The sequence below is a fragment of the Primulina tabacum genome, chromosome 10 (genome assembly GCF_025594145.1).
Source record: "Primulina tabacum isolate GXHZ01 chromosome 10, ASM2559414v2, whole genome shotgun sequence".
Classification (NCBI taxonomy): Eukaryota; Viridiplantae; Streptophyta; class Magnoliopsida; order Lamiales; family Gesneriaceae; genus Primulina; species Primulina tabacum.
In genome coordinates this window covers 35720400-35748196 of record NC_134559.1, presented here as the reverse complement: position 1 = coordinate 35748196, position 27797 = coordinate 35720400, and the positions used below count along the sequence as shown (strand labels likewise).

Genomic DNA, 27797 nt, shown 5'->3' with positions numbered 1-27797 from the left:
CGTCATACCTTCGCACAGAACCGGCTCACGACCAACAAAAATCGATAAATGTTGGCAGAAAATAAAAAAAAATAAGAAGAAGGAAATAACGAATGTATAGCTATTATTATTCTGGATACGATAATGGAACGAATCGATTTCGAACTTCCTAAGAATTTTTCGAGGAAACGAAAGTTTAACAGAAGCGGTAAATCGCAAATTAGAGGGTCTTAGAGAAGGAATTCGGCTAAAATCTCGTCAGCTCATTGTGTAGTAATGAGTCTCGTCCGTTTGCCCGTTTACAATCAAATTAGCCTACAATTTTGTCCAAATCCGGCAGTGCCCGAGCTACTTTCATTTCACTGTCTTATCTGGTCCATCGAGATTCAGATGATTTGAGCCGAAAATCGTCTTCAACAAGTAATCAAAAATAGAAAACACGAAAAAGGTGCAACACTATGACTATCCAGGGGTCACCCATCCTATATCTTGCTCTCGCCCAAGCACAGCTAACTTCAGAGTTCTGAAGGGGATCCGGTGCATTAGTGCTGGTATGATCGCACCCGACATTGAGTGGATGTTTATTCTTATATCCCTCGAGTACGTGTGGAGCGGCGTGCGATGGACAACATGCGGCACTGCTCTCGCCCATCATAACCATGAAGTTAAGCGTTCTGGCGCGATGGCAGAGGGAGGATGGTGACCTCCCTGGGAAGACCTCGTGTCGCGACTGTTACGTAAATTATAGATGAACAGTCGAAATAATTGTTTTAATCAGTTGAACCGTCCTCCGGAGTAATCTGCGTCATACCCTTCCGCACAGAACCGGCTCACGACAACAAAATCGTAAATGTTCCAGAAATAGAAAAAAATAAGAAGAAGGAAATAACGAATGTTAAAGCTATTATTATGCCTTAGGATACGATAAAATGGAACCAGAATCGAATTTCAAACTTCCTAAGACGATTCTCGAGGAAACGAAAGCTTACAGAAGCGGTAAAATCGCAAATTAGAGGGTCTTAGAGAAGAATTCGGCTAAATCTCGTCAGCTCATTGCGTAGTAATGAGTCTCGTCCGTTTTGCCCGTTTACATCAAATAGCCTACAATTTGTCCAAATCCGGCAGTGCCCGAGCTACTTTCATTTCACCATGTCTTATCTGGTCCCGATCGAGATTCAGATGATTTGAGCCGAAACTCGTCTGTCAACAAGTAATCATAAATAGAAAAACACGAAAAGGGGTGCAACACAGGACTTCCCAGGGGGTCACCCATCCTAGTACTGCCTCTCGCCCAGCACGCTTAACTTCGAAGTTCTGATGGGATCCGGTTCATTAGTGCTGGTATGATCGCACGCAGACATTGAAGTGGGAATGTTTATTCTTATATCCCTCGAGTACGTGTGGAGCGGGCGGCGATGGACAACACGCGGCACTGCTCTCGCCCAATCATAACCATCGAAGTTAAGCGTTCTGGCGCGATGGCAGAGCTAGGATGGGTGACCTCCCTGGGAAGACCTCGTGTCGCGACCGTTTACGTAAATTAGAGATAAAACAGTCGAAATAATTGTTTTTAATGAGTTGACCGTCTCCGGAGTAATCTGCGTCATACCCTTCCGCACAGAACCGGCTCACGACAACAAAAATCGATAAATGTTGCCAGAAAATAGAAAAAAAAATAAGAAGAAGGAAAATAACGAATGTAAAGCTATTATTATTGCTTAGGATACGATAAAATGGAACCAGAATCGAATTTCGAACTTCCTAAGAGGATTTTCTCGAGGAAACGAAAGCTTAACAGAAGCGGTAAATCGCAAATTAGAGGGTCTTAGAGAAGGAATTCGGCTAAAATCTCGTCAGCTCATTGCGTAGTAATGAGTCTCGTCCGTTTGCCCGTTTACAATCAAATTAGCCTACAATTTTGTCCAAATCCGGCAGTGCCCGAGCTACTTTCATTTCACATGTCTTATCTGGTCCCGATCGAGATTCAGATGATTTGAGCCGAAAATCGTCTGTCAACAAGTAATCAAAAATAGAAAAACACGAAAAAGGGGTGCAACACGAGGACTTCCCAGGGGGTCACCCATCCTAGTACTGCTCTCGCCCAAGCACGCTTAACTTCGGAGTTCTGATGGGATCCGGTGCATTAGTGCTGGTATGATCGCACCCGACATTGAGTGGGATGTTTATTCTTATATCCCTCGAGTACGTGTGGAGCGGGCGGCGATGGACAACACGCGGCACTGCTCTCGCCCAATCATAACCATGAAGTTAAGCGTTCTAGGCGCGATGGCAGAGCTAGATGGGTGACCTCCCTGGGAAGACCTCGTAGTCGCGACCGTTTACGTAAATTATGGATAAAACAGTCGAAATAATTGTTTTAATGAGTTAACCGTCTCCGGAGTAATCTGCGTCATACCCTTCCGCACAGAACCGGCTCACGACAACAAAAATCGATAAATGTTCCCAGAAAATAGAAAAAAAATAAGAAGAAGGAAATAACGAATGTAAAGCTATTATTATGCCTCGGATACGATAAAATGGAACCGGAATCGAATTTCGAACTTCCTAAGAGGATTTCTCGAGAAACGATAGCTTAACAGAAGCGGTAAATCGCAAATTAGAGGGTCTTAGAGAAGGAATTCGGCTAAAATCTCGTCAGCTCATTGCGTAGTAATGAGTCTCGTCCGTTTGCCCGTTTACAATCAAATTAGCCTAGAATTTTGTCCAAATCCGGCAGTGCCCGAGCTACTTTCATTTCACAATGTCTTATCTGGTCCCGATCGAGATTCAGATGATTTGAGCCGAAACTCGTCTGTCAACAAGTAATCAGAAATAGAAAAACACGAAAAGGGGTGCAACACGAGGACTTCCCAGGGGGTCACCCATCCTAGTACTGCTCTTCGCCCAAGCACGCTTAACTTCGGAGTTCTGATGGGATCCGGTGCATTAGTGCTGGTATGATCGCACCCGACATTGAGTGGGATGTTTATTCTTATATCCCTCGAGTACGTGTGGAGCGGGCGGCGATGGACAACACGCGGCACTGCTCTCGCCCAATCATAACCATGAAGTTAAGCGTTCTGGCGCGATGGCAGAGGTAGGATGGGTGACCTCCCTGGGAAGACCTCGTGTCGCGACCGTTTACGTAAATTATAGGATGAAACAGTCGAAATAATTGTTTTTAATGAGTTGACCGTCTCCGGAGTAATCTGCGTCATACCCTTCCGCACAGAACCGGCTCACGACAACAAAAATCGATAAATGTTCCCAGAAAATAGAAAAAAAAATAAGAAGAAGGAAATAACGAATGTAAAGCTATTATTATGCTTAGGATACGATAAAATGGAACCGGAATCGAATTTCGAACTTCCTAAGCGGATTTCTCGAGGAAACGAAAGCTTAACAGAAGCGGTAAATCGCAAATTAGAGGGTCTTAGAGAAGGAATTCGGCTAAAATCTCGTCAGCTCATTGCGTAGTAATGAGTCTCGTCCGTTTGCCCGTTTACAATCAAATTAGCCTACAATTTTGTCCAAATCCGGCAGTGCCCGAGCTACTTTCATTTCACATGTCTTGTCTGGTCCCGATCGAGATTCAGATGATTTGAGCCGAAAATCGTCTGTCAACAAGTAATCAAAAATAGAAAAACACGAAAAAGGGGTGCAACACGAGGACTTCCCAGGGGGTCACCCATCCTAGTACTGCTCTCGCCCAAGCTACGCATAACTTCGGAGTTCTGATAGGATCCGGTGCATTAGTGCTGGTATGATCGCACCTGACGTTGAGTGGGATGTTTATTCTTATATCCCTCGAGTACGTGTGGAGCGGGCGGCGATGGACAACACGCGGCACTGCTCTCGCCCAATCATAACCATGAAGTTAAGCGTTCTGGCGCGATGGCAGAGTTAGGATGGGTGACCTCCCTGGGAAGACCTCGTGTCGCGACCGTTTACGTAAATTATGGATGAAACAGTCGAAATAATTGTTTTTAATGAGTTAACCGTCTCCGGAGTAATCTGCGTCATACCCTTCCGCACAGAACCGGCTCACGACAACAAAAATCGATAAATGTTCCCAGAAAATAGAAAAAAAATAAGAAGAAGGAAATAACGAATGTAAAGCTATTATTATGCCTCGGATACGATAAAATGGAACCGGAATCGAATTTAGAACTTCCTAAGCGGATTTCTCGAGAAAACGAAAGCTTAACAGAAGCGGTAAATCGCAAATTAGAGGGTCTTAGAGAAGGAATTCGGCTAAAATCTCGTCAGCTCATTGCGTAGTAATGAGTCTCGTCCGTTTGCCCGTTTACAATCAAATTAGCCTACAATTTTGTCCAAATCCGGCAGTGCCCGAGCTACTTTCATTTCACATGTCTTATCTGGTCCCGATCGAGATTCAGATGATTTGAGCCGAAAATCGTCTGTCAACAAGTAATCAAAATAGAAAAACACGAAAAGGGGTGCAACACGAGGACTTCCCAGGGGGTCACCCATCCTAGTACTGCTCTTCGCCCAAGCACGCTTAACTTCGGAGTTCTGATGGGATCCGGTGCATTAGTGCTGGTATGATCGCACCCGACATTGAGTGGGATGTTTATTCTTATATCCCTCGAGTACGTGTGGAGCGGGCGGCGATGGACAACACGCGGCACTGCTCTCGCCCAATCATAACCATGAAGTTAAGCGTTCTGGCGCGATGGCAGAGCTAGGATGGGTGACCTCCCTGGGAAGACCTCGTGTCGCGACCGTTTACGTAAATTATGGATAAAACAGTCGAAATAATTGTTTTTAATGAGTTAACCGTCTCCGGAGTAATCTGCGTCATACCCTTCCGCACAGAACCGGCTCACGACAACAAAAATCGATAAATGTTCCCAGAAAATAGAAAAAAAATAAGAAGAAGGAAATAACGAATGTAAAGCTATTATTATGCCTGGGATACGATAAAATGGAACCAGAATCGAATTTCGAACTTCCTAAGCGGATTTCTCGAGGAAACGAAAGCTTAACAGAAGCGGTAAATCGCAAATTAGAGGGTCTTAGAGAAGGAATTCGGCTAAAATCTCGTCAGCTCATTGCGTAGTAATGAGTCTCGTCCGTTTGCCCGTTTACAATCAAATTAGCCTACAATTTTGTCCAAATCCGGCAGTGCCCGAGCTACTTTCATTTCACATGTCTTATCTGGTCCCGATCGAGATTCAGATGATTTGAGCCGAAAATCGTCTGTCAACAAGTAATCAAAATAGAAAAACACGAAAAGGGGTGCAACACGAGGACTTCCCAGGGGGTCACCCATCCTAGTACTGCGCTTTCGCCCAAGCACGCTTAACTTCGGAGTTCTGATGGGATCCGGTGCATTAGTGCTGGTATGATCGCACCCGACATTGAGTGGGATGTTTATTCTTATATCCCTCGAGTACGTGTGGAGCGGGCGGCGATGGACAACACGCGGCACTGCTCTCGCCCAATCATAACCATGAAGTTAAGCGTTCTGGCGCGATGGCAGAGCTAGGATGGGTGACCTCCCTGGGAAGACCTCGTGTCGCGACCGTTTACGTAAATTATGGATAAAACAGTCGAAATAATTGTTTTTAATGAGTTAACCGTCTCCGGAGTAATCTGCGTCATACCCTTCCGCACAGAACCGGCTCACGACAACAAAAATCGATAAATGTTCCCAGAAAATAGAAAAAAAATAAGAAGAAGGAAATAACGAATGTAAAGCTATTATTATGCCTCGGATACGATAAAATGGAACCGGAATCGAATTTCGAACTTCCTAAGCGGATTTCTCGAGGAAACGAAAGCTTAACAGAAGCGGTAAATCGCAAATTAGAGGGTCTTAGAGAAGGAATTCGGCTAAAATCTCGTCAGCTCATTGCGTAGTAATGAGTCTCGTCCGTTTGCCCGTTTACAATCAAATTAGCCTACAATTTTGTCCAAATCCGGCAGTGCCCGAGCTACTTTCATTTCACATGTCTTATCTGGTCCCGATCGAGATTCAGATGATTTGAGCCGAAAATCGTCTGTCAACAAGTAATCAGAAATAGAAAAACACGAAAAGGGGTGCAACACGAGGACTTCCCAGGGGGTCACCCATCCTAGTACTGCTCTTCGCCCAAGCACGCTTAACTTCGGAGTTCTGATGGGATCCGGTGCATTAGTGCTGGTATGATCGCACCCGACATTGAGTGGGATGTTTATTCTTATATCCCTCGAGTACGTGTGGAGCGGGCGGCGATGGACAACACGCGGCACTGCTCTCGCCCAATCATAACCATGAAGTTAAGCGTTCTGGCGCGATGGCAGAGCTAGGATGGGTGACCTCCCTGGGAAGACCTCGTGTCGCGACCGTTTACGTAAATTATAGATAAAACAGTCGAAATAATTGTTTTTAATGAGTTGACCGTCTCCGGAGTAATCTGCGTCATACCCTTCCGCACAGAACCGGCTCACGACAACAAAAATCGATAAATGTTCCCAGAAAATAGAAAAAAAAATAAGAAGAAGGAAATAACGAATGTAAAGCTATTATTATGCTTAGGATACGATAAAATGGAACCAGAATCGAATTTCGAACTTCCTAAGAGGATTTCTCGAGGAAACGAAAGCTTAACAGAAGCGGTAAATCGCAAATTAGAGGGTCTTAGAGAAGGAATTCGGCTAAAATCTCGTCAGCTCATTGCGTAGTAATGAGTCTCGTCCGTTTGCCCGTTTACAATCAAATTAGCCTAGAATTTTGTCCAAATCCGGCAGTGCCCGAGCTACTTTCATTTCACATGTCTTATCTGGTCCCGATCGAGATTCAGATGATTTGAGCCGAAAACTCGTCTGTCAACAAGTAATCAGAAATAGAAAAACACGAAAAGGGGTGCAACACGAGGACTTCCCAGGGGGTCACCCATCCTAGTACTGCTCTTCGCCCAAGCACGCTTAACTTCGGAGTTCTGATGGGATCCGGTGCATTAGTGCTGGTATGATCGCACCCGACATTGAGTGGGATGTTTATTCTTATATCCCTCGAGTACGTGTGGAGCGGGCGGCGATGGACAACACGCGGCACTGCTCTCGCCCAATCATAACCATGAAGTTAAGCGTTCTGGCGCGATGGCAGAGCTAGGATGGGTGACCTCCCTGGGAAGACCTCGTGTCGCGACCGTTTACGTAAATTATGGATAAAACAGTCGAAATAATTGTTTTTAATGAGTTAACCGTCTCCGGAGTAATCTGCGTCATACCCTTCCGCACAGAACCGGCTCACGACAACAAAAATCGATAAATGTTCCCAGAAAATAGAAAAAAAAATAAGAAGAAGGAAATAACGAATGTAAAGCTATTATTATGCTGGGATACGATAAAATGGAACCGGAATCGAATTTCGAACTTCCTAAGCGGATTTCTCGAGGAAACGAAAGCTTAACAGAAGCGGTAAATCGCAAATTAGAGGGTCTTAGAGAAGGAATTCGGCTAAAATCTCGTCAGCTCATTGCGTAGTAATGAGTCTCGTCCGTTTGCCCGTTTACAATCAAATTAGCCTACAATTTTGTCCAAATCCGGCAGTGCCCGAGCTACTTTCATTTCACATGTCTTATCTGGTCCCGATCGAGATTCAGATGATTTGAGCCGAAAATCGTCTGTCAACAAGTAATCAAAAATAGAAAAACACGAAAAGGGGTGCAACACGAGGACTTCCCAGGGGGTCACCCATCCTAGTACTGCTCTCGCCCAAGCACGCTTAACTTCGGAGTTCTGATGGGATCCGGTGCATTAGTGCTGGTATGATCGCACCCGACATTGAGTGGGATGTTTATTCTTATATCCCTCGAGTACGTGTGGAGCGGGCGGCGATGGACAACACGCGGCACTGCTCTCGCCCAATCATAACCATGAAGTTAAGCGTTCTGGCGCGATGGCAGAGCTAGGATGGGTGACCTCCCTGGGAAGACCTCGTGTCGCGACCGTTTACGTAAATTATGGATAAAACAGTCGAAATAATTGTTTTTAATGAGTTAACCGTCTCCGGAGTAATCTGCGTCATACCCTTCCGCACAGAACCGGCTCACGACAACAAAAATCGATAAATGTTCCCAGAAAATAGAAAAAAAAATAAGAAGAAGGAAATAACGAATGTAAAGCTATTATTATGCTTAGGATACGATAAAATGGAACCAGAATCGAATTTCGAACTTCCTAAGAGGATTTCTCGAGGAAACGAAAGCTTAACAGAAGCGGTAAATCGCAAATTAGAGGGTCTTAGAGAAGGAATTCGGCTAAAATCTCGTCAGCTCATTGCGTAGTAATGAGTCTCGTCCGTTTGCCCGTTTACAATCAAATTAGCCTACAATTTTGTCCAAATCCGGCAGTGCCCGAGCTACTTTCATTTCACATGTCTTATCTAGTCCCGATCGAGATTCAGATGATTTGAGCCGAAAATCGTCTGTCAACAAGTAATCAAAAATAGAAAAACACGAAAAGGGGTGCAACACGAGGACTTCCCATGGGGTCACCCATCCTAGTACTGCTCTCGCCCAAGCACGCTTAACTTCGGAGTTCTGATGGGATCCGGTGCATTAGTGCTGGTATGATCGCACCCGACATTGAGTGGGATGTTTATTCTTATATCCCTCGAGTACGTGTGGAGCGGGCGGCGATGGACAACACGCGGCACTGCTCTCGCCCAATCATAACCATGAAGTTAAGCGTTCTGGCGCGATGGCATAGCTAGGATGGGTGACCTCCCTGGGAAGACCTCGTGTCGCGACCGTTTACGTAAATTATGGATAAAACAGTCGAAATAATTGTTTTTAATGAGTTAACCGTCTCCGGAGTAATCTGCGTCATACCCTTCCGCACAGAACCGGCTCACGACAACAAAAATCGATAAATGTTCCCAGAAAATAGAAAAAAAAATAAGAAGAAGGAAATAACGAATGTAAAGCTATTATTATGCCTCGGATACGATAAAATGGAACCGGAATCGAATTTCGAACTTCCTAAGCGGATTTCTCGAGGAAACGAAAGCTTAACAGAAGCGGTAAATCGCAAATTAGAGGGTCTTAGAGAAGGAATTCGGCTAAAATCTCGTCAGCTCATTGCGTAGTAATGAGTCTCGTCCGTTTGCCCGTTTACAATCAAATTAGCCTACAATTTTGTCCAAATCCGGCAGTGCCCGAGCTACTTTCATTTCACATGTCTTATCTGGTCCCGATCGAGATTCAGATGATTTGAGCCGAAAATCGTCTGTCAACAAGTAATCAGAAATAGAAAAACACGAAAAGGGTGCAACACGAGGACTTCCCAGGGGGTCACCCATCCTAGTACTGCTCTTCGCCCAAGCACGCTTAACTTCGGAGTTCTGATGGGATCCGGTGCATTAGTGCTGGTATGATCGCACCCGACATTGAGTGGGATGTTTATTCTTATATCCCTCGAGTACGTGTGGAGCGGGCGGCGATGGACAACACGCGGCACTGCTCTCGCCCAATCATAACCATGAAGTTAAGCGTTCTGGCGCGATGGCAGAGCTAGGATGGGTGACCTCCCTGGGAAGACCTCGTGTCGCGACCGTTTACGTAAATTATAGGATAAAACAGTCGAAATAATTGTTTTTAATGAGTTGACCGTCTCCGGAGTAATCTGCGTCATACCCTTCCGCACAGAACCGGCTCACGACAACAAAAATCGATAAATGTTCGCAGAAAATAAAAAAAAATAAGAAGAAGGAAATAACGAATGTAAAGCTATTATTATTCTTAGGATACGATAAAATGGAACCAGAATCGAATTTCGAACTTCCTAAGAGGATTTTTCGAGGAAACGAAAGCTTAACAGAAGCGGTAAATCGCAAATTAGAGGGTCTTAGAGAAGGAATTCGGCTAAAATCTCGTCAGCTCATTGCGTAGTAATGAGTCTCGTCCGTTTGCCCGTTTACAATCAAATTAGCCTACAATTTTGTCCAAATCCGGCAGTGCCCGAGCTACTTTCATTTCACTTGTCTTGTCTGGTCCCGATCGAGATTCAGATGATTTGAGCCGAAAATCGTCTTTCAACAAGTAATCAAAAATAGAAAAACACGAAAAAGGAGTGCAACACGAGGACTTCCCAGGGGGTCACCCATCCTAGTACTGCTCTTCGCCCAAGCACGCTTAACTTCGGAGTTCTGATGGGATCCGGTGCATTAGTGCTGGTATGATCGCACCCGACATTGAGTGGGATGTTTATTCTTATATCCCTCGAGTACGTGTGGAGCGGGCGGCGATGGACAACACGCGGCACTGCTCTCGCCCAATCATAACCATGAAGTTAAGCGTTCTGGCGCGATGGCAGAGCTAGGATGGGTGACCTCCCTGGGAAGACCTCGTGTCGCGACCGTTTACGTAAATTATAGATAAAACAGTCGAAATAATTGTTTTTAATGAGTTGACCGTCTCCGGAGTAATCTGCGTCATACCCTTCCGCACAGAACCGGCTCACGACAACAAAAATCGATAAATGTTGGCAGAAAATAAAAAAAAATAAGAAGAAGGAAATAACGAATGTAAAGCTATTATTATTGTTAGGATACGATAAAATGGAACCAGAATCGAATTTCGAACTTCCTAAGAGGATTTTTCGAGGAAACGAAAGCTTAACAGAAGCGGTAAATCGCAAATTAGAGGGTCTTAGAGAAAGAATTCGGCTAAAATCTCGTCAGCTCATTGCGTAGTAATGAGTCTCGTCCGTTTGCCCGTTTACAATCAAATTAGCCTACAATTTTGTCCAAATCCGGTAGTGCCCGAGCTTTTCATTTCACTTGTCTTGTCTAGTCCCGATCGAGATTCAGATGATTTGAGCCGAAAATCGTCTTTCAACAAGTAATCACAAATAGAAAAACACGAAAAAGGGTGCAACACGAGGACTTCCCATGGGGTCGCCCATCCTAGTACTGCTCTCGCCCAAGCACGCTTAACTTCGGAGTTCTGATGGGATCCGGTGCATTAGTGCTGGTATGATCGCACCCGACATTGAGTGGGATGTTTATTCTTATATCCCTCGAGTACGTGTGGAGCGGGCGGCGATGGACAACACGCGGCACTGCTCTCGCCCAATCATAACCATGAAGTCAAGCGTTCTAGCGCGATGGCATAGCTAGGATGGGTGACCTCCCTGGGAAGACCTCGTATCGCGACCGTTTACGTAAATTATGGATAAAACATTCGAAATAATTTTTTTTAATGAGTTAACCGTCTCCGGAGTAATCTGCGTCATACCCTTCCGCACAGAACCGGCTCACGACAACAAAAATCGATAAATTTTCCCAGAAAATAGAAAAAAAATAAGAAGAAGGAAATAACGAATGTAAAGCTATTATTATGCCTCGGATACGATAAAATGGAACCGGAATCGAATTTCGAACTTCCTAAGAGGATTTCTCGAGAAAACGATAGCTTAACAGAAGCGGTAAATCGCAAATTAGAGGGTCTTAGAGAAGGAATTCGGCTAAAATCTCGTCAGCTCATTGCGTAGTAATGAGCCTCGTCCGTTTGCCCGTTTACAATCAAATTAGCCTAGAATTTTGTCCAAATCCGGCAGTGCCCGAGCTACTTTCATTTCACAAGTCTTATCTGGTCCCGATCGAGATTTAGATGATTTGAGCCGAAACTCGTCTGTCAACAAGTAATCAGAAATAGAAAAACACGAAAAGGGGTGCAACACGAGGACTTCCCAGGGGGTCACCCATCCTAGTACTGCTCTCGCCCAAGCACGCTTAACTTCGGAGTTCTGATGGGATCCGGTGCATTAGTGCTGGTATGATCGCACCCGACATTGAGTGGGATGTTTATTCTTATATCCCTCGAGTACGTGTGGAGCGGGCGGCGATGGACAACACGCGGCACTGCTCTCGCCCAATCATAACCATGAAGTTAAGCGTTCTGGCTCGATGGCAGAGGTAGGATGGGTGACCTCCCTGGGAAGACCTCGTGTCGCTACCGTTTACGTAAATTATAGATAAAACAATCGAAATAATTGTTTTTAATGAGTTGACCGTCTCCGGAGTAATCTGCGTCATACCCTTCCGCACAGAACCGGCTCACGACAACAAAAATCGATAAATGTTCCCAGAAAATAGAAAAAAAAATAAGAAGAAGGAAATAACGAATGTAAAGCTATTATTATGCCTGGGATACGATAAAATGGAACCGGAATCGAATTTCGAACTCCCTAGGCGGATTTCTCGAGGAAACGAAAGCTGAACAGAAGCGGTAAATCGCAAATTAGAGGGTCTTAGAGAAGGAATTCGGCTAAAATCTCGTCAGCTCATTGCGTAGTAATGAGTCTCGTCCGTTTGCCCGTTTACAATCAAATTAGCCTACAATTTTGTCCAAATCCGACAGTGCCCGAGCTACTTTCATTTCACATGTCTTATCTAGTCCCGATCGAGATTCAGATGATTTGAGCCGAAAATCGTCTGTCAACAAGTAATCAAAAATAGAAAAAACACGAAAAGGGGTGCAACACGAGGACTTCCCAGGGGGTCACCCATCCTAGTACTGCGCTTTCGCCCAAGCACGCTTAACTTCGGAGTTCTGATGGGATCCGGTGCATTAGTGCTGGTATGATCGCACCCGACATTGAGTGAGATGTTTATTCTTATATCCCTCGAGTACGTGTTGAGCGGGCGGCGATGGACAACACGCGGCACTGCTCTCGCCCAATCATAACCATGAAGTTAAGCGTTCTGGCGCGATGGCAGAGTTAGGATGGGTGACCTCCCTGGGAAGACCTCGTGTCGCGACCGTTTACGTAAATTATGGATGAAACAGTCGAAATAATTGTTTTTAATGAGTTAACCGTCTCCGGAGTAATCTGCGTCATACCCTTCCGCACAGAACCGGCTCACGACAACAAAAATCGATAAATGTTCCCAGAAAATAGAAAAAAAAATAAGAAGAAGGAAATAACGAATGTAAAGCTATTATTATGCCTGGGATACGATAAAATGGAACCGGAATCGAATTTCGAACTTCCTAGGCGGATTTCTCGAGGAAACGAAAGCTGAACAGAAGCGGTAAATCGCAAATTAGAGGGTCTTAGAGAAGGAATTTGGCTAAAATCTCGTCAGCTCATTGCGTAGAATGAGTCTCGTCCGTTTGCCCGTTTACAATCAAATTAGCCTACAATTTTGTCCAAATCCGGCAGTGCCCGAGCTACTTTCATTTCACATGTCTTATCTAGTCCCGATCGAGATTCAGATGATTTGAGCCGAAAATCGTCTGTCAACAAGTAATCAAAAATAGAAAAAACACGAAAAGGGGTGTAACACGAGGACTTCCCAGGAGGTCACCCATCCTAGTACTGCTCTCGCCCAAGCACCTTAACTTCAGAGTTCTGATGGGATCCGGTGCATTAGTGCTAGTATGATCGCACCTGACATTGAGTGGGATGTTTATTCTTATATCCCTCGAGTACGTGTGGAGCGGGCGGCGATGGACAACACGCGGCACTACTCTCGCCTAATCATAACCATGAAGTTAAGCGTTCTGGCGCGATGGCAGAGCTAGGATGGGTGACCTCCCTGGGAAAACCTCGTGTCGCGACCGTTTACGTAAATTATGGAAAAAACAGTCGAAATATTTATTTTAATGAGTTAACCGTCTCCGGAGTAATCTGCGTCATACCCTTCCACACAGAACCGGCTAACGACAACTAAAATGAATAAATGTTCCCAGAAAATTGAAAAAAAAATAAGAAGATGGAAATAACGAATGTTAAGCTATTATTATGCTTGGAATACGATAAAATGGAACCGGAATCGAATTTCGAACTTTCTAAGCGGATTTCTCGAGGAAACGAAAGCTTAACAAAAGCGGTAAATCATAAATTAGAGGGTCTTAGAGAAGGAATTCGGATAAAATCTCGTCAGCTCATTGCGTAGTAATGAGTCTCGTCCGTTTGCCCATTTACAATCAAATTAGCCTACAATTTTGTCCAAATCCGGCAGTGCCCGAGCTACTTTCATTTCACATGTCTTATCTGGTCCCGATCGAGATTCAGATGATTTGAGCTGAAAATCGTCTGTCAACAAGTAATCAATAATAGAAAAACACGAAAAGGGGTGCAACACGAGGACTTCCCAGGGGGTCACCCATCCTAGTACTGCGCTTTCGCCCAAGCACGCTTAACTTCGGAGTTCTGATGGGATCCGGTGCATTAGTGCTGGTATGATCGCACCCGACATTGAGTGGGATGTTTATTCTTATATCCCTCGAGTACGTGTGGAGCGGGCGGCGATGGACAACACGCGGCACTCCTCTCGCCCAATCATAACCTATGAAGTTAAGCGTTCTGGCGCGATGGCAGAGCTAGGATGGGTGACCTCCCTGGGAAGACCTCGTGTCGCGACCGTTTACGTAAATTATGGATAAAACAGTCGAAATAATTGTTTTTAATGAGTTAACCGTCTCCGGAGTAATCTGTGTCATATTCTTCCGCACAGAACCGGCTAACGACAACAAAAATCGATAAATGTTCCCACAAAATAGAAAAAAATTAGAAGAATAAATAGCGAATGTAAAGCTATTATTATGCTTGAGATACGATAAAATGGAACCGGATCGAATTTAAAACTTCCTAAGCGGATTTCCAAGGAAACGGAAGCTTAACATAAGCGGTAAATCGCAAATTAGAGGTTCTTAGAGAAGGAATTCGGCTAAAATCTCGTCAGCTCATTGCGTAGTAAAGAGTCTCGGTCGTTTGCCCGTTTACTATCAAATTAGCCTACAATTTTGTCCAAATCCGGCAGTGCCCGAGCTACGTTGATTTCTCATGTCTTATCAGGTCACGATCCAGATTCAGATGATTTGAGCCGAAAATTGTCTGTCAACAAGTAATCAAAAGTAGAAAACACGAAAATGGGTGCAACACGAGAACTTCGCAGGGGGTCACCCATCCTAGTATTGCTCTCTCCCAAGCATGCTTAACTTCGGAGTTCTGATGGGATCCGGTGCATTAGTGCTGGTATGATCGCACGCGACATTGAGTGGGATGTTTATTCTTATATCCCTCGAGTACGTGTGTAGCGGGCGGCGATAGACAACAGGCGGCACTGCTCTCGCCCAATCAGAACCATGAAGTTAAGCGTTCTGTTTTTAATTAGTTATCCGTCTCGGGAGTAATCTGCGTCATACCCTTCCGCACAGAACCTGCTCACGACAACAAAAATCACTAAATGTTCCCAGAATATAGAAAAAAAAATAAGAAGAAGAAAATAGCGAATGTAAAGCTATTATTATGCCTGGGATACGATAAAATGGAACATGAATCGAATTTCGAACTTCCTAAACATTTTTTCTCGAGGAAACGAAAGCTTAACAGAAGCGGAAAATCGCAAATTAGAGGGTTTTAGATAAGGAATTCGGCTAAAATCTCACCATATCATTGAGAAGTAACGAGTCTCGTTCGGTTGCCCGTTTACAATCAAATTAGCCTACAATTTTGTCCAAATCCGGCAGTGCCCGAGCTACGTTGATTTCAAATGTTTTATCTGGTCCCGATCGAGATTCAGATGATTGGAGCCGAAAGTCTTCTGTCAACAAGTAATCAAAAATAGAAAAACACGAAAAGGTGTGCAACACGAGGACATCCCAGGGTGTCACCCATCCTAGTACTGCTCTCGTCCAAGCACGCTTAACTTCAGAGTTCTGATGGGATCCGGTGCATTGGTGCTGGTATGATCGCACCCGACCTTGAGTTGGATGTATATTCTAATATCCCTCGTGTACGTGTGGAGCGGGCGGCGATGGACAACACGCGGCACTGCTCTCGCCCAATCATAATCATGACGTTAAGCGTTCTGGCGCGATGGCAGAGCAAGGATGGGTGACCTCCCTGGGAAGTCCTCGTGTCGCGACTATTTGCGTAAATTATGGCAAAAACAGTCGAAATAATTGTTTTTCATGAGTTAACCGTCTCCGGAGTAATCTGCGTCACACCCTTCCGCACAGAACCGGCTCACGACAACAAAAATCGCAAAATGTTCCCAGAAAATAGAAAAAAATAAGAAGAAGAAAATAGCGAATGTAAAGCTATTATTATGCCTGGGATACGATAAAATAGAACCGGAATCGAATTTCGAACTTGCTAAGCGGATTTCTCGAGGAAATGGAAGCTTAACAGAAACGGAAAATCGCAAATTAGAGGGTCTTAGAGAAGGAATTCGGCTAAAATCTCGTCAGCTCATTGCGGAATAATGAGTCTCGTTCGTTTGCCCTGTTACAATAAAATTAACCTACAATTTTGTCCAAATCCGGCAGTGCCCGAGCTACGTTGATTTCACATGTCTTATTTGTTTCCGATCGAGATTCAGATTATTTGAGCCGAAAATCGTCTGTCAACAAGTAATCAATCAAAAATAGAAAAACACAAAAATGGGTGCAACACGAGGACTTCCCAGGGGGTCATCCATCCTAGTACTTCTCTCGCCCAAGCACGCTTAACTTCGGAGTTCTAATGGGATCCGGTGCATTAGTGCTGGTATTATCGCACCCGACATTGAGTGGGATGTTTATTCTTATATCCTCGAGTACGTGTGGAGCGGGCGACGATGGACAACACGCGGCACTGCTCACGCCCAATCATAACCATGAAGTTAAGCGTTCTAGCGCGATGGCAGAGCTAGGATGGGCGACCTCCCTGGGAAGACTTCGTGTCGCGACCGTTTACGTAAATTATGGATAAAATAGTTGAAATAATTGTTTTTAATTAGTTAACCTTCTCCGGAGTAATCTGCGTCATACCCTTCCGCACAAAACCGCCTCACGACAACAAAAATCGCAAAATATTCCCAGAAAATAGAAAAAAAAATAAGAAGAAGGTAATAGCGAATGTAAAGCTATTATTATGCCTGAGTTACGATAAAATGAAATCGGATTCGAATTTCTAACTTCCAAAGCGGATTTCTCGAGGAAATGGAAGCTTAACAGAAGCGGTAAATCGTAAATTAGAGGGTCTTAGAGAAGGAATTTAGCTAAAATATTGCCAGCTCTTTGCGGAGTAATGATTCTCGTCCGTTTGCCTGTTTACAATCAAATTAGCCTATAATTTTGTCCAAATCCAGCAGTGCTCGAGCTACGTTGATTTCACATGTCTTATCTGGTCCCGATCGAGATTCAGATGATTTGAGCCGAAAATCGTCTGTCAACAAGTAATAAAAAATAGAAAAACACGAAAAGGGGTGCAACACGAGGACTTCCCAAGGGGTCACCCATCCTAGTATTGCTCTCGCCCAAGCACGCTTAACTTCGGAGTTCTGATTGGATTTGGTGCATTAGTGCTGGTATGATCGCACCCGGACATTGAGTGAGATGTTTATTCTTATATCCCTCGAGTACGTGTGGAGCGGGCGGCGATGGACAACACGCGGCACTGCTCTCGCCCAATCACAACCATGAAGTTAAGCGTTCTGGCGCGATGGCAGAGCTAGGATGGGTGACCTCCCTGGGAAGTCCTCGTGTCGCGACCGTTTACGTAAATTATGGAAAAAACAGTCGAAATAATTGTTTTTAATGAGTTAACCGTCTCCGGAGTAATCTGCGTCATACCCTTCCGCACAGAACCGGCTCACGACAACAAAAATCGCTAAATGTTCCCAGAAAATAAGAAAAAAATAAGAAGAAGGAAATAGCGAATGTAAAGCTATTATTATGCCTGGGATATGATAAAATGGAACCGGAATCGAATTTCGAACTTCCTAAGCGGATTTCTCGAGGAAAGAAAGCTTAACAGAAGCGGTAAATCGCAAATTAGAGGGTCTTAGAGAAGGAATTCGGCTAAAATCGCGTCAGCTCATTGCGTAGAATGAGTCTCGTCCGTTTGCCCGTTTACAATCAAATTAGCCTAAAATTTTGTCCAAATCCGGCAGTGCCCGAGCTACTTTCATTTCACATGTCTTATCTGGTCTCGATCGAGATTCAGATGATTTGAGCCGAAAATCGTCTGTCAACAAGTAATCAAAAATAGAAAAACACGAAAAAGGGTGCAACACGAGGACTTCCCTGGGGGTCACCCACCCTAGTACTGCTCTCGCGCAAACACGCTTAACTTCGAAGTTCTGATGGGATCCGATGCATTAGTGCTGGCATGATCGCACCCGACATTGAGTGGGATGTTTATTCTTATATCCCTCGAGTACGTGTGGAGCGGGAGGCGATGGACAACACGCGGCACTGCCCTCGCCCAATCATAATCATGAAGTTAAGCGTTCTGGCGCGATGGCAGAGCTAGGATGGGTGACCTCCCTGGGAAGACCTCGTGTCGCGACCGGTTACGTAAATTATGGATAAAACGGTCGAAATAATTTTTTTAATGAGTTAACCGTCTCCGGAGTATTCTGAGTCATACCCTTCCGCACAGAACCGGCTAACGACAGCAAAAATCGATAAATGTTCCCAGAAAATTGAAAAAAAAATAAGAAGGAAATAACGAATGTAAAGCTATTATTATGCCTCGGATACGATAAAATGGAACCGGAATCGAATTTCGAACTTCCTAAGCGGATTTCTCGAGGAAACGAAAGCTTAACAGAATCGGTAAATCGCAAATTAGAGGGTCTTAGAGAAGGAATTCGGCTAAAATCTCGTCAGCTCATTGCGTAGTAATGAGTCTCGTCCGTTTGCCCGTTTACAATCAAATTAGCCTACAATTTTGTCCAAATCCGGCAGTGCCCGAGCTACTTTCATTTCACAGGTATTATCTGGTCCCGATCGAGATTCAGATGATTTGAGCCGAAAATCGTCTGTCAACAAGTAATCAAAAATAGAAAAACACGAAAAGGGGTGCAACACGAGGACTTCCCAGGGGGTCACCCATCCTAGTACTGCTCTCGCCCAAGAATGCTTAACTTCGGAGTTCTGATGGGATCCGGTGCATTAGTGCTGGTATGATCGCACCCGACATTGAGTGGGATGTTTATTCTTATATCCCTCGAGTACGTGTGGAGCGGGCGGCGATGGACAACACGCGGCACTGCTCTCGCCCAATCATAATCATGAAGTTAAGCGTTCTGGCGCGATGGCAGAGCTAGGATGGGTGACCTCCCTGGGAAGACCTCGTGTCGCGACCGGTTACGTAAATTATGGATAAAACGGTCGAAATAATTTTTTTTAATGAGTTAACCGTCTCCGGAGTATTCTGAGTCATACCCTTCCGCACAGAACCGGCTAACGACAGCAAAAATCGATAAATGTTCCCAGAAAATAGAAAAAAAATAAGAAGGAAATAACGAATGTAAAGCTATTATTATGCCTCGGATACGATAAAATGGAACCGGAATCGAATTTCGAACTTCCTAATCGGATTTCTCGAGGAAACGAAAGCTTAAGAGAAGCGGTAAATCGCAAATTAAAGGTTCTTAGAGAAGGAATTCGGCTAAAATCTCGTCAGCTCATTGCGTAGTAATGAGTCTCGTCCGTTTGCTCGTTTACAATCAAATTAGGCTAGCAATTTTGTCCAAATCCGGCAGTGCCCGAGCTACTTTCATTTCACATGTCTTATCTGGTCTTGATCGAGATTCAGATGATTTGAGCCGAAAATCGTCTATCAACAAGTAATCAAAAATAGAAAAACACGAAAAGGGGTGCAACACGAGGACTTCCAAGGGGGTCACCCATCCTAGTACTGCTCTCGTCCAAGCACGCTTAACTTCGAAGTTCTGATGGGATCCGGTGCATTAGTGCTGGTATGATCGCACCCGACATTGAGTGGGATGTTTATTCTTATATCCCTCGAGTACGTGCGGAGCGGGCGGCGATGGACAACACGCGGCACTGCTCTCGCCCAATCATAACCATGAAGTTAAGTGTTCTGGCGCGATGGCAGAGGTAGGATGGGTGACCTCCCTAGGAAGACCTCGTGTCGCGACCGTTTACGTAAATTATGGATAAAACAGTCGAAATAATTGTTTTTAATGAGTTAACCCTCTCCGGAATAATCTGCGTCATACCCTTCCGCACAGAACCGGCTCACGACAACAAAAATCGATAAATGTTCCCAGAAAATAGAAAAAAAATAAGAAGAAGGAAATAACGAATGTAAAGCTATTATTATGCCTGGGATACGATAAAATGGAACCGGAATCGAATTTCGAACTTCCTAAGCGGATTTCTCGAGGAAACGAAAGCTTAACAGAAGCGATAAATCGCAAATTAGAGGGTCTTAGAGAAGAAATTCGGCTAAAACCTCGTCAGCTCATTGCGTAGTAATAAGTCTCGTCCGTTTGCCCGTTTACAATCAAATTAGCCTACAATTTTGTCCAAATCCGGCAGTGCCCGAGCTACTTTCATTTCACATGTCTTATCTGGTCCCGATCGAGATTCAGATGATTTGAGCAGAAAATCGTATGTCAACAAGTAATCAAAAATAGAAAAACACGAAAAGGGGTGCAACACGAGGACTTCCCAGGGGGTCGGTCACCCATCCTAGAACTGCTCTCGCCCAAGCACGCTTAACTTCGGAGTTCTGATAGGGATCCGGTGCATTAGTGCTGGTATGATCGCACCCGACATTGAGTGGGATGTTTATTCTTATATCCCTCGAGTACGTGTGGAGCGGGCGGCGATGGACAACACGCGGCACTGCTCTCGCCCAATCATAACCATGAAGTTATGCGTTCTGGCGCGATGGCAGAGCTAGGATGGGTGACCTCCCTGGGAAGACCTCGTGTCGCGACCGTTTACGTAAATTATGGATAAAACAGTCGAAATAATTGTTTTTAATGAGTTAACCGTCTCCGGAGTAATCTGCGTCATACCCTTCCGCACAGAACCGGCGCACGACAACAAAAATCGATAAATGTTCCCAGAAAATAGAAAAAAAATAAGAAGAAGGAAATAACGAATGTAAAGCTATTATTATGCCTGGGATACGATAAAATGGAACCGGAATCGAATTTCGAACTTCCTAAGCGGATTTCTCGAGGAAACGAAAGCTTAAGAGAAGAGGTAAATCGCAAATTAAAGGTTCTTAGAGAAGGAATTCGGCTAAAATCTCGTCAGCTCATTGCGTAGTAATGAGTCTCGTCCGTTTGCTCGTTTACAATCAAATTAGGCTACAATTTTGTCCAAATCCGGCAGTGCCCGAGCTACTTTCATTTCACATGTCTTATCTGGTCTTGATCGAGATTCAGATGATTTGAGCCGAAAATCGTCTATCAACAAGTAATCAAAAATAGAAAAACACGAAAAGGGGTGCAACACGAGGACTTCCAAGGGGGTCACCCATCCTAGTACTGCTCTCGTCCAAGCACGCTTAACTTCGAAGTTCTGATGGGATCCGGTGCATTAGTGCTGGTATGATCGCACCCGACATTGAGTGGGATGTTTAATCTTATATCCCTCGAGTACGTGCGGAGCGGGCGGCGATGGACAACACGCGGCACTGCTCTCGCCCAATCATAACCATGAAGTTAAGTGTTCTGGCGCGATGGCAGAGGTAGGATGGGTGACCTCCCTAGGAAGACCTCGTGTCGCGACCGTTTACGTAAATTATGGATAAAACAGTCGAAATAATTGTTTTTAATGAGTTAACCCTCTCCGGAATAATCTGCGTCATACCCTTCCGCACAGAACAGGCTCACGACAACAAAAATCGATAAATGTTCCCAGAAAAAAGAAAAAAAATAAGAAGAAGGAAATAACGAATGTAAAGCTATTATTATGCTTGGGATACGATAAAATGGAACCGGAATCGAATTTCGAACTTCCTAAGCGGATTTCTCGAGGAAACGAAAGCTTAACAGAAGCGATAAATCGCAAATTAGAGGGTCTTAGAGAAGGAATTCGGCTAAAACCTCGTCAGCTCATTGCGTAGTAATAAGTCTCGTCCGTTTGCCCGTTTACAATCAAATTAGCCTACAATTTTGTCCAAATCCGGCAGTGCCCGAGCTACTTTCATTTCACATGTCTTATCTGGTCCCGATCGAGATTCAGATGATTTGAGCAGAAAATCGTATGTCAACAAGTAATCAAAAATAGAAAAACACGAAAAGGGTGCAACACGAGGACTTCCCAGGGGGTCGGTCACCCATCCTAGTAACTGCTCTCGCCCAAGCACGCTTAACTTCGGAGTTCTGATGGGATCCGGTGCATTAGTGCTGGTATGATCGCACCCGACATTGAGTGGGATGTTTATTCTTATATCCCTCGAGTACGTGTGGAGCGGGCGGCGATGGACAACACGCGGCACTGCTCTCGCCCAATCATAACCATGAAGTTATGCGTTCTGGCGCGATGGCAGAGCTAGGATGGGTGACCTCCCTGGGAAGACCTCGTGTCGCGACCGTTTACGTAAGTTATGGATAAAACAGTCGAAATAATTGTTTTTAATGAGTTAACCGTCTCCGGAGTAATCTGCGTCATACCCTTCCGCACAGAACCGGCTCACGACAACAAAAATCGATAAATGTTCCCAGAAAATAGAAAAAAAAATAAGAAGAAGGAAATAACGAATGTAAAGCTATTATTATGCCTGGGATACGATAAAATGGAACCGGAATCGAATTTCGAACTTCCTAAGCGGATTTCTCGAGGAAACGAAAGCTTAAGAGAAGCGGTAAATCGCAAATTAAAGGGTCTTAGAGAAGGAATTCGGCTAAAATCTCGTCAGCTCATTGCGTAGTAATGAGTCTCGTCCGTTTGCCTCGTTTACAATCAAATTAGGCTACAATTTTGTCCAAATCCGGCAGTGCCCGAGCTACTTTCATTTCACATGTCTTATCTGGTCTTGATCGAGATTCAGATGATTTGAGCCGAAAATCGTCTATCAACAAGTAATCAAAAATAGAAAAACACGAAAAGGGGTGCAACACGAGGACTTCCAAGGGGGTCACCCATCCTAGTACTGCTCTCGTCCAAGCACGCTTAACTTCGAAGTTCTGATGGGATCCGGTGCATTAGTGCTGGTATGATCGCACCCGACATTGAGTGGGATGTTTAATTCTTATATCCCTCGAGTACGTGCGGAGCGGGCGGCGATGGACAACACGCGGCACTGCTCTCGCCCAATCATAACCATGAAGTTAAGTGTTCTGGCGCGATGGCAGAGGTAGGATGGGTGACCTCCCTAGGAAGACCTCGTGTCGCGACCGTTTACGTAAATTATGGATAAAACAGTCGAAATAATTGTTTTTAATGAGTTAACCCTCTCCGGAGTAATCTGCGTCATACCCTTCCGCACAGAACCAGGCTCACGACAACAAAAATCGATAAATGTTCCCAGAAAATAGAAAAAAAAATAAGAAGAAGGAAATACGAATGTAAAGCTATTATTATGCTTGGGATACGATAAAATGGAACCGGAATCGAATTTCGAACTTCCTAAGCGGATTTCTCGAGGAAACGAAAGCTTAACAGAAGCGATAAATCGCAAATTAGAGGGTCTTAGAGAAGAAATTCGGCTAAAACCTCGTCAGCTCATTGCGTAGTAATAAGTCTCGTCCGTTTGCCCGTTTACAATCAAATTAGCCTACAATTTTGTCCAAATCCGGCAGTGCCCGAGCTACTTTCATTTCACATGTCTTATCTGGTCCCGATCGAGATTCAGATGATTTGAGCAGAAAATCGTATGTCAACAAGTAATCAAAAATAGAAAAACACGAAAAGGGGTGCAACACGAGGACTTCCCAGGGGGTCGGTCACCCATCCTAGAACTGCTCTCGCCCAAGCACGCTTAACTTCGGAGTTCTGATGGGATCCGGTGCATTAGTGCTGGTATGATCGCACCCGACATTGAGTGGGATGTTTATTCTTATATCCCTCGAGTACGTGTGGAGCGGGCGGCGATGGACAACACGCGGCACTGCTCTCGCCCAATCATAACCATGAAGTTATGCGTTCTGGCGCGATGGCAGAGCTAGGATGGGTGACCTCCCTGGGAAGACCTCGTGTCGCGACCGTTTACGTAAATTATGGATAAAACAGTCGAAATAATTGTTTTTAATGAGTTAACCGTCTCCGGAGTAATCTGCGTCATACCCTTCCGCACAGAACCGGCTCAGGACAACAAAAATCGACAAATGTTCCCAGAAAATAGAAAAAAAAATAAGAAGAAGGAAATAACGAATGTAAAGCTATTATTATGCCTGGGATACGATAAAATGGAACCGGAATCGAATTTCGAACTTCCTAAGCGGATTTCTCGAGGAAACGAAAGCTTAAGAGAAGCGGTAAATCGCAAATTAAAGGGTCTTAGAGAAGGAATTCGACTAAAATCTCGTCAGCTCATTGCGTAGTAATGAGTCTCGTCCGTTTGCTCGTTTACAATCAAATTAGGCTACAATTTTGTCCAAATCCGGCATTGCCCGAGCTACTTTCATTTCACATGTCTTATCTGGTCCCGATCGAGATTCAGATGATTTGAGCCGAAAATCGTCTGTCAACAAGTAATCAAAAATAGAAAAACACGATAAAGGGTGCAACACGAGGACTTCCCAGGGGGTCACCCATCCTAGTGCTGCTTTTGCCCAAGCACGGTTAACTTCGAAGTTCTGATGGGATCCGGTGCATTAGTGCTGGTATGATCGCACCCGACATTGAGTGGGATGTTTATTCTTATATCCCTCGAGTACGTGCAGAGCGGGCGGCGATGGACAACACGCGGCACTGCTCTCGCCCAATCATAACCATGAAATTAAGCGTTCTGGCGCGATGGCAGAGGTAGGATGGGTGACCTCCCTGGGAAGACCTCGTGTCGCGACCGTTTACATAAATTATGGATAAAATAGTCGAAATAATTGTTTTTAATGAGTTAACCGTCTCCGGAGTAATCTGCGTCATACCCTTCCGCACAGAACCGGCTCACGACAACAAAATCGAATAAATGTTCCAGAAAATAGAAAAAAAAATAAGAAGAAGGAAATAACGAATGTAAAGCTATTATTATGCCTGGGATACGATAAAATGGAACCGGAATCGAATTTCGAACTTCCTAAGCGGATTTATCGAGGAAACGAAAGCTTAACAGAAGCAGGTAAATCGCAAATTAGAGGGTTCTTAGAGAAGGAATTCGGCTAAAATCTCGTCAGCTCATTGCGTAGTAATGAGTCTCGTCCGTTTGCCCGTTTACAATCAAATTAGGCCTACAATTTTGTCCAAATCCGGCAGTGCCTGAGCTACTTTCATTTCACATGTCTTATCTGGTCTCCGATCGAGATTTCAGATGATTTGAGCCGAAAATCGTCTGTCAACAAGTAATCAAAAATAGAAAAACACGAAAAGGGGTGCAACACGAGGACTTCCAAGGGGGTCACCCATCCTAGTACTGCTCTCGTCCCAAGCACGCTTAACTTCAGAGTTCTGATGGATCCGGTGCATTAGTGCTGGTATGATCGCACCCGACATTAAGTGGACGTTTATTCTTATATCCCTCGAGTACGTGTGGAGCGGGCGGCGATGGACAACACGCCGCACTGCTCTCGCCCAATCATAACCAGAAGTAAGCGTTCTGGCGCGATGGCAGAGCTAGGATGGGTGACCTCCCTAGGAAGACCTCGTGTCCGCGAACGTTTACGTAATTATTGTAAAACAGTCGAAATAATTGTTTTTAATGAGTTAACCGTCTCCGGAGTAATCTGCGTCATACCCTTGCCGCACAGGAAACCGTCTCACGACAACAAAAATCGATAATGTCCCCAAAAATAGAAAAAAAAATAAGAAGAAGGAAATAACGAATGTAAAGCTATTATTATGCCTGGGGATACGATTAAAATAGAACCGGAATCCAATTTCGACACTTCCTAAAGCGGATTTCTCGAGGAAACGAAAGCTTAACTAGAAGCGGGTAAATCACAAATTAGAGGGTCTTAGAGAAGGAATACGGCTAAAATCCTCGTCAGCTCATTGCGTAGTAATGAGTCTCGTCCGTTTGCTCGTTTACAATCAAATTAGGCTACAAATTTTGTCCAAATCCGGCAGTGCCCGAGCTTTTTTCATTTCATCATGTCTTATCTGGTCTTGACCGAGATTCAGATGATTTGAGCCGAAATCGTCTGTCAACAAGTAATCAAAATAGAAAAACACGAAAAGGGGTGCAACACGAGGACTTCCAAAGGGGTCACCCATCCTAGTACTGCTCTCGTCCAAGCACGCTTAACTTCGAAGTTCTGATGGGATCCGGTGCATTATTGCTGGTATGATCGCACCCGACATTGGAGGGGATGTTTATTCTTATATCCCTCGAGTACGTGCGGAGCGGGCGGCGATGGACAACACGCGGCACTGCTCTCTCGCCCAATCATAACCATGAAGTTAAGTATTCGGGCGCGATGGCAGAGGTAGGATGGGTGACCTCCCTGGGAAGACCTCGTGTCGCGACCGTTTACGTAAATTATGGATAAAACAGTCGAAATAATTGTTTTTAATGAGTTAACCGTCTCCGGAGTAATCTGCGTCATACCCTTCCGCACAGAACCGGCTCACGACAACAAAAATCGATAAATGTTCCCAGAAAATAGAAAAAAAATAAGAAGAAGGAAATAACGAATGTAAAGCTATTATTATGCCTGGGATACGATAAAATGGAACCGGAATCGAATTTCGAACTTCCTAAGCGGATTTCTCGAGGAAACGAAAGCTTAACAGAAGCGTAAATCGCAAATTAGAGGGTCTTAGAGAAGGAATTCGGCTAAAATCTCGTCAGCTCATTGCGTAGTAATGAGTCTCGTCCGTTTGCCCGTTTACAATCAAATTAGCCTACAATTTTGTCCAAATCCGGCAGTGCCCGAGCTACTTTCATTTCACATGTCTTATCTGGTCCCGATCGAGATTCAGATGATTTGAGCCGAAAATCGTCTGTCAACAAGTAATCAAAAATAGAAAAACACGAAAAGGGTGCAACACGAGGACTTCCCAGGGGTCACCCATCCTAGTACTGCTCTCGCCCAAGCACGCTTAACTTCGGAGTTCTGATGGGATCCGGTGCATTAGTGCTGGTATGATCGCACCCGACATTGAGTGGGATGTTTATTCTTATATCCCTCGAGTACGTGTGGAGCGGGCGGCGATGGACAACACGCGGCACTGCTCTCGCCCAATCATAACCATGAAGTTAAGCGTTTGGCGCGATGGCAGAGCTAGGATGGGTGACCTCCCTGGGAAGACCTCGTGTCGCGACCGTTTACGTAAATTATGGATAAAACAGTCGAAATAATTGTTTTTAATGAGTTAACCGTCTCCGGAGTAATCTGCGTCATACCCTTCCGCACAGAACCGGCAGACAACAAAAATCGATAAATGTTCCCAGAAAATAGAAAAAAAATAAGAAGAAGGAAATAACGAATGTAAAGCTATTATTATGCCTGGGATACGATAAAATGGAACCGGAATCGAATTTCGAACTTCCTAAGCGGATTTCTCGAGGAAACGAAAGCTTAACAGAAGCGTAAATCGCAAATTAGAGGGTCTTAGAGAAGGAATTCGGCTAAAATCTCGTCAGCTCATTGCGTAGTAATGAGTCTCGTCCGTTTGCCCGTTTACAATCAAATTAGCCTACAATTTTGTCCAAATCCGGCAGTGCCCGAGCTACTTTCATTTCACATGTCTTATCTGGTCCCGATCGAGATTCAGATGATTTGAGCCGAAAATCGTCTGTCAACAAGTAATCAAAAATAGAAAAACACGAAAAGGGTGCAACACGAGGACTTCCCAGGGGGTCACCCATCCTAGTACTGCTCTCCCCAAGCACGCTTAACTTCGGAGTTCTGATGGGATCCGGTGCATTAGTGCTGGTATGATCGCACCCGACATTGAGTGGGATGTTTATTCTTATATCCCTCGAGTACGTGTGGGCGG

General features: G+C 44.6%; 33 non-coding genes and 1 pseudogene across 33 annotated transcripts; all 34 read right to left on the bottom strand.

Annotated features, from left to right (window-relative positions):
* Positions 1–1216: 1216 nt before the first annotated feature.
* On the bottom strand, positions 1217–1334 carry LOC142511061 (5S ribosomal RNA; annotated as a pseudogene).
* Positions 1335–2026: 692 nt separating this feature from the next.
* LOC142514352 (5S ribosomal RNA) lies at positions 2027–2145 on the bottom strand. Its single transcript, XR_012810248.1, has one exon. It is a non-coding gene; the product is annotated as a 5S ribosomal RNA (ribosomal RNA).
* A 683-nt stretch (positions 2146–2828) lies between these two features.
* LOC142513131 (5S ribosomal RNA) lies at positions 2829–2948 on the bottom strand. Its single transcript, XR_012809092.1, has one exon. It is a non-coding gene; the product is annotated as a 5S ribosomal RNA (ribosomal RNA).
* A 686-nt stretch (positions 2949–3634) lies between these two features.
* Positions 3635–3754, bottom strand: LOC142508108 (5S ribosomal RNA). Its single transcript, XR_012806338.1, has one exon. It is a non-coding gene; the product is annotated as a 5S ribosomal RNA (ribosomal RNA).
* Positions 3755–4436: 682 nt separating this feature from the next.
* On the bottom strand, positions 4437–4556 carry LOC142513129 (5S ribosomal RNA). The gene has a single exon (XR_012809091.1). It is a non-coding gene; the product is annotated as a 5S ribosomal RNA (ribosomal RNA).
* A 682-nt stretch (positions 4557–5238) lies between these two features.
* Positions 5239–5359, bottom strand: LOC142514367 (5S ribosomal RNA). Its single transcript, XR_012810262.1, has one exon. It is a non-coding gene; the product is annotated as a 5S ribosomal RNA (ribosomal RNA).
* Positions 5360–6042: 683 nt separating this feature from the next.
* Positions 6043–6162, bottom strand: LOC142513128 (5S ribosomal RNA). Its single transcript, XR_012809090.1, has one exon. It is a non-coding gene; the product is annotated as a 5S ribosomal RNA (ribosomal RNA).
* Positions 6163–6847: 685 nt separating this feature from the next.
* Positions 6848–6967, bottom strand: LOC142513127 (5S ribosomal RNA). The gene has a single exon (XR_012809089.1). It is a non-coding gene; the product is annotated as a 5S ribosomal RNA (ribosomal RNA).
* A 683-nt stretch (positions 6968–7650) lies between these two features.
* Positions 7651–7769, bottom strand: LOC142514233 (5S ribosomal RNA). The gene has a single exon (XR_012810137.1). It is a non-coding gene; the product is annotated as a 5S ribosomal RNA (ribosomal RNA).
* Positions 7770–8453: 684 nt separating this feature from the next.
* Positions 8454–8572, bottom strand: LOC142506938 (5S ribosomal RNA). The gene has a single exon (XR_012805209.1). It is a non-coding gene; the product is annotated as a 5S ribosomal RNA (ribosomal RNA).
* A 683-nt stretch (positions 8573–9255) lies between these two features.
* Positions 9256–9375, bottom strand: LOC142513322 (5S ribosomal RNA). The gene has a single exon (XR_012809274.1). It is a non-coding gene; the product is annotated as a 5S ribosomal RNA (ribosomal RNA).
* A 684-nt stretch (positions 9376–10059) lies between these two features.
* Positions 10060–10179, bottom strand: LOC142513355 (5S ribosomal RNA). Its single transcript, XR_012809306.1, has one exon. It is a non-coding gene; the product is annotated as a 5S ribosomal RNA (ribosomal RNA).
* Positions 10180–10859: 680 nt separating this feature from the next.
* LOC142507508 (5S ribosomal RNA) lies at positions 10860–10978 on the bottom strand. The gene has a single exon (XR_012805764.1). It is a non-coding gene; the product is annotated as a 5S ribosomal RNA (ribosomal RNA).
* Positions 10979–11661: 683 nt separating this feature from the next.
* On the bottom strand, positions 11662–11780 carry LOC142514117 (5S ribosomal RNA). Its single transcript, XR_012810026.1, has one exon. It is a non-coding gene; the product is annotated as a 5S ribosomal RNA (ribosomal RNA).
* A 685-nt stretch (positions 11781–12465) lies between these two features.
* Positions 12466–12586, bottom strand: LOC142514365 (5S ribosomal RNA). The gene has a single exon (XR_012810261.1). It is a non-coding gene; the product is annotated as a 5S ribosomal RNA (ribosomal RNA).
* Positions 12587–13270: 684 nt separating this feature from the next.
* Positions 13271–13388, bottom strand: LOC142506959 (5S ribosomal RNA). Its single transcript, XR_012805229.1, has one exon. It is a non-coding gene; the product is annotated as a 5S ribosomal RNA (ribosomal RNA).
* A 683-nt stretch (positions 13389–14071) lies between these two features.
* On the bottom strand, positions 14072–14192 carry LOC142514364 (5S ribosomal RNA). Its single transcript, XR_012810260.1, has one exon. It is a non-coding gene; the product is annotated as a 5S ribosomal RNA (ribosomal RNA).
* Positions 14193–14871: 679 nt separating this feature from the next.
* On the bottom strand, positions 14872–14990 carry LOC142507695 (5S ribosomal RNA). The gene has a single exon (XR_012805945.1). It is a non-coding gene; the product is annotated as a 5S ribosomal RNA (ribosomal RNA).
* A 591-nt stretch (positions 14991–15581) lies between these two features.
* Positions 15582–15700, bottom strand: LOC142508368 (5S ribosomal RNA). Its single transcript, XR_012806583.1, has one exon. It is a non-coding gene; the product is annotated as a 5S ribosomal RNA (ribosomal RNA).
* Positions 15701–16386: 686 nt separating this feature from the next.
* LOC142513257 (5S ribosomal RNA) lies at positions 16387–16505 on the bottom strand. The gene has a single exon (XR_012809214.1). It is a non-coding gene; the product is annotated as a 5S ribosomal RNA (ribosomal RNA).
* A 683-nt stretch (positions 16506–17188) lies between these two features.
* Positions 17189–17307, bottom strand: LOC142506532 (5S ribosomal RNA). Its single transcript, XR_012804821.1, has one exon. It is a non-coding gene; the product is annotated as a 5S ribosomal RNA (ribosomal RNA).
* Positions 17308–17989: 682 nt separating this feature from the next.
* Positions 17990–18108, bottom strand: LOC142508331 (5S ribosomal RNA). The gene has a single exon (XR_012806550.1). It is a non-coding gene; the product is annotated as a 5S ribosomal RNA (ribosomal RNA).
* Positions 18109–18788: 680 nt separating this feature from the next.
* LOC142513530 (5S ribosomal RNA) lies at positions 18789–18907 on the bottom strand. The gene has a single exon (XR_012809472.1). It is a non-coding gene; the product is annotated as a 5S ribosomal RNA (ribosomal RNA).
* A 681-nt stretch (positions 18908–19588) lies between these two features.
* On the bottom strand, positions 19589–19707 carry LOC142513715 (5S ribosomal RNA). Its single transcript, XR_012809646.1, has one exon. It is a non-coding gene; the product is annotated as a 5S ribosomal RNA (ribosomal RNA).
* Positions 19708–20390: 683 nt separating this feature from the next.
* LOC142508409 (5S ribosomal RNA) lies at positions 20391–20514 on the bottom strand. Its single transcript, XR_012806622.1, has one exon. It is a non-coding gene; the product is annotated as a 5S ribosomal RNA (ribosomal RNA).
* Positions 20515–21197: 683 nt separating this feature from the next.
* Positions 21198–21316, bottom strand: LOC142513714 (5S ribosomal RNA). The gene has a single exon (XR_012809645.1). It is a non-coding gene; the product is annotated as a 5S ribosomal RNA (ribosomal RNA).
* A 682-nt stretch (positions 21317–21998) lies between these two features.
* On the bottom strand, positions 21999–22122 carry LOC142506524 (5S ribosomal RNA). The gene has a single exon (XR_012804813.1). It is a non-coding gene; the product is annotated as a 5S ribosomal RNA (ribosomal RNA).
* Positions 22123–22807: 685 nt separating this feature from the next.
* Positions 22808–22926, bottom strand: LOC142513713 (5S ribosomal RNA). The gene has a single exon (XR_012809644.1). It is a non-coding gene; the product is annotated as a 5S ribosomal RNA (ribosomal RNA).
* Positions 22927–23611: 685 nt separating this feature from the next.
* On the bottom strand, positions 23612–23734 carry LOC142516117 (5S ribosomal RNA). Its single transcript, XR_012811929.1, has one exon. It is a non-coding gene; the product is annotated as a 5S ribosomal RNA (ribosomal RNA).
* A 684-nt stretch (positions 23735–24418) lies between these two features.
* Positions 24419–24537, bottom strand: LOC142507851 (5S ribosomal RNA). The gene has a single exon (XR_012806093.1). It is a non-coding gene; the product is annotated as a 5S ribosomal RNA (ribosomal RNA).
* Positions 24538–25225: 688 nt separating this feature from the next.
* On the bottom strand, positions 25226–25344 carry LOC142507638 (5S ribosomal RNA). The gene has a single exon (XR_012805890.1). It is a non-coding gene; the product is annotated as a 5S ribosomal RNA (ribosomal RNA).
* Positions 25345–26032: 688 nt separating this feature from the next.
* LOC142515753 (5S ribosomal RNA) lies at positions 26033–26151 on the bottom strand. Its single transcript, XR_012811581.1, has one exon. It is a non-coding gene; the product is annotated as a 5S ribosomal RNA (ribosomal RNA).
* A 683-nt stretch (positions 26152–26834) lies between these two features.
* LOC142510976 (5S ribosomal RNA) lies at positions 26835–26952 on the bottom strand. The gene has a single exon (XR_012808698.1). It is a non-coding gene; the product is annotated as a 5S ribosomal RNA (ribosomal RNA).
* A 677-nt stretch (positions 26953–27629) lies between these two features.
* On the bottom strand, positions 27630–27747 carry LOC142515347 (5S ribosomal RNA). The gene has a single exon (XR_012811198.1). It is a non-coding gene; the product is annotated as a 5S ribosomal RNA (ribosomal RNA).
* Between the last annotated feature and the right edge of the window lie 50 nt (positions 27748–27797).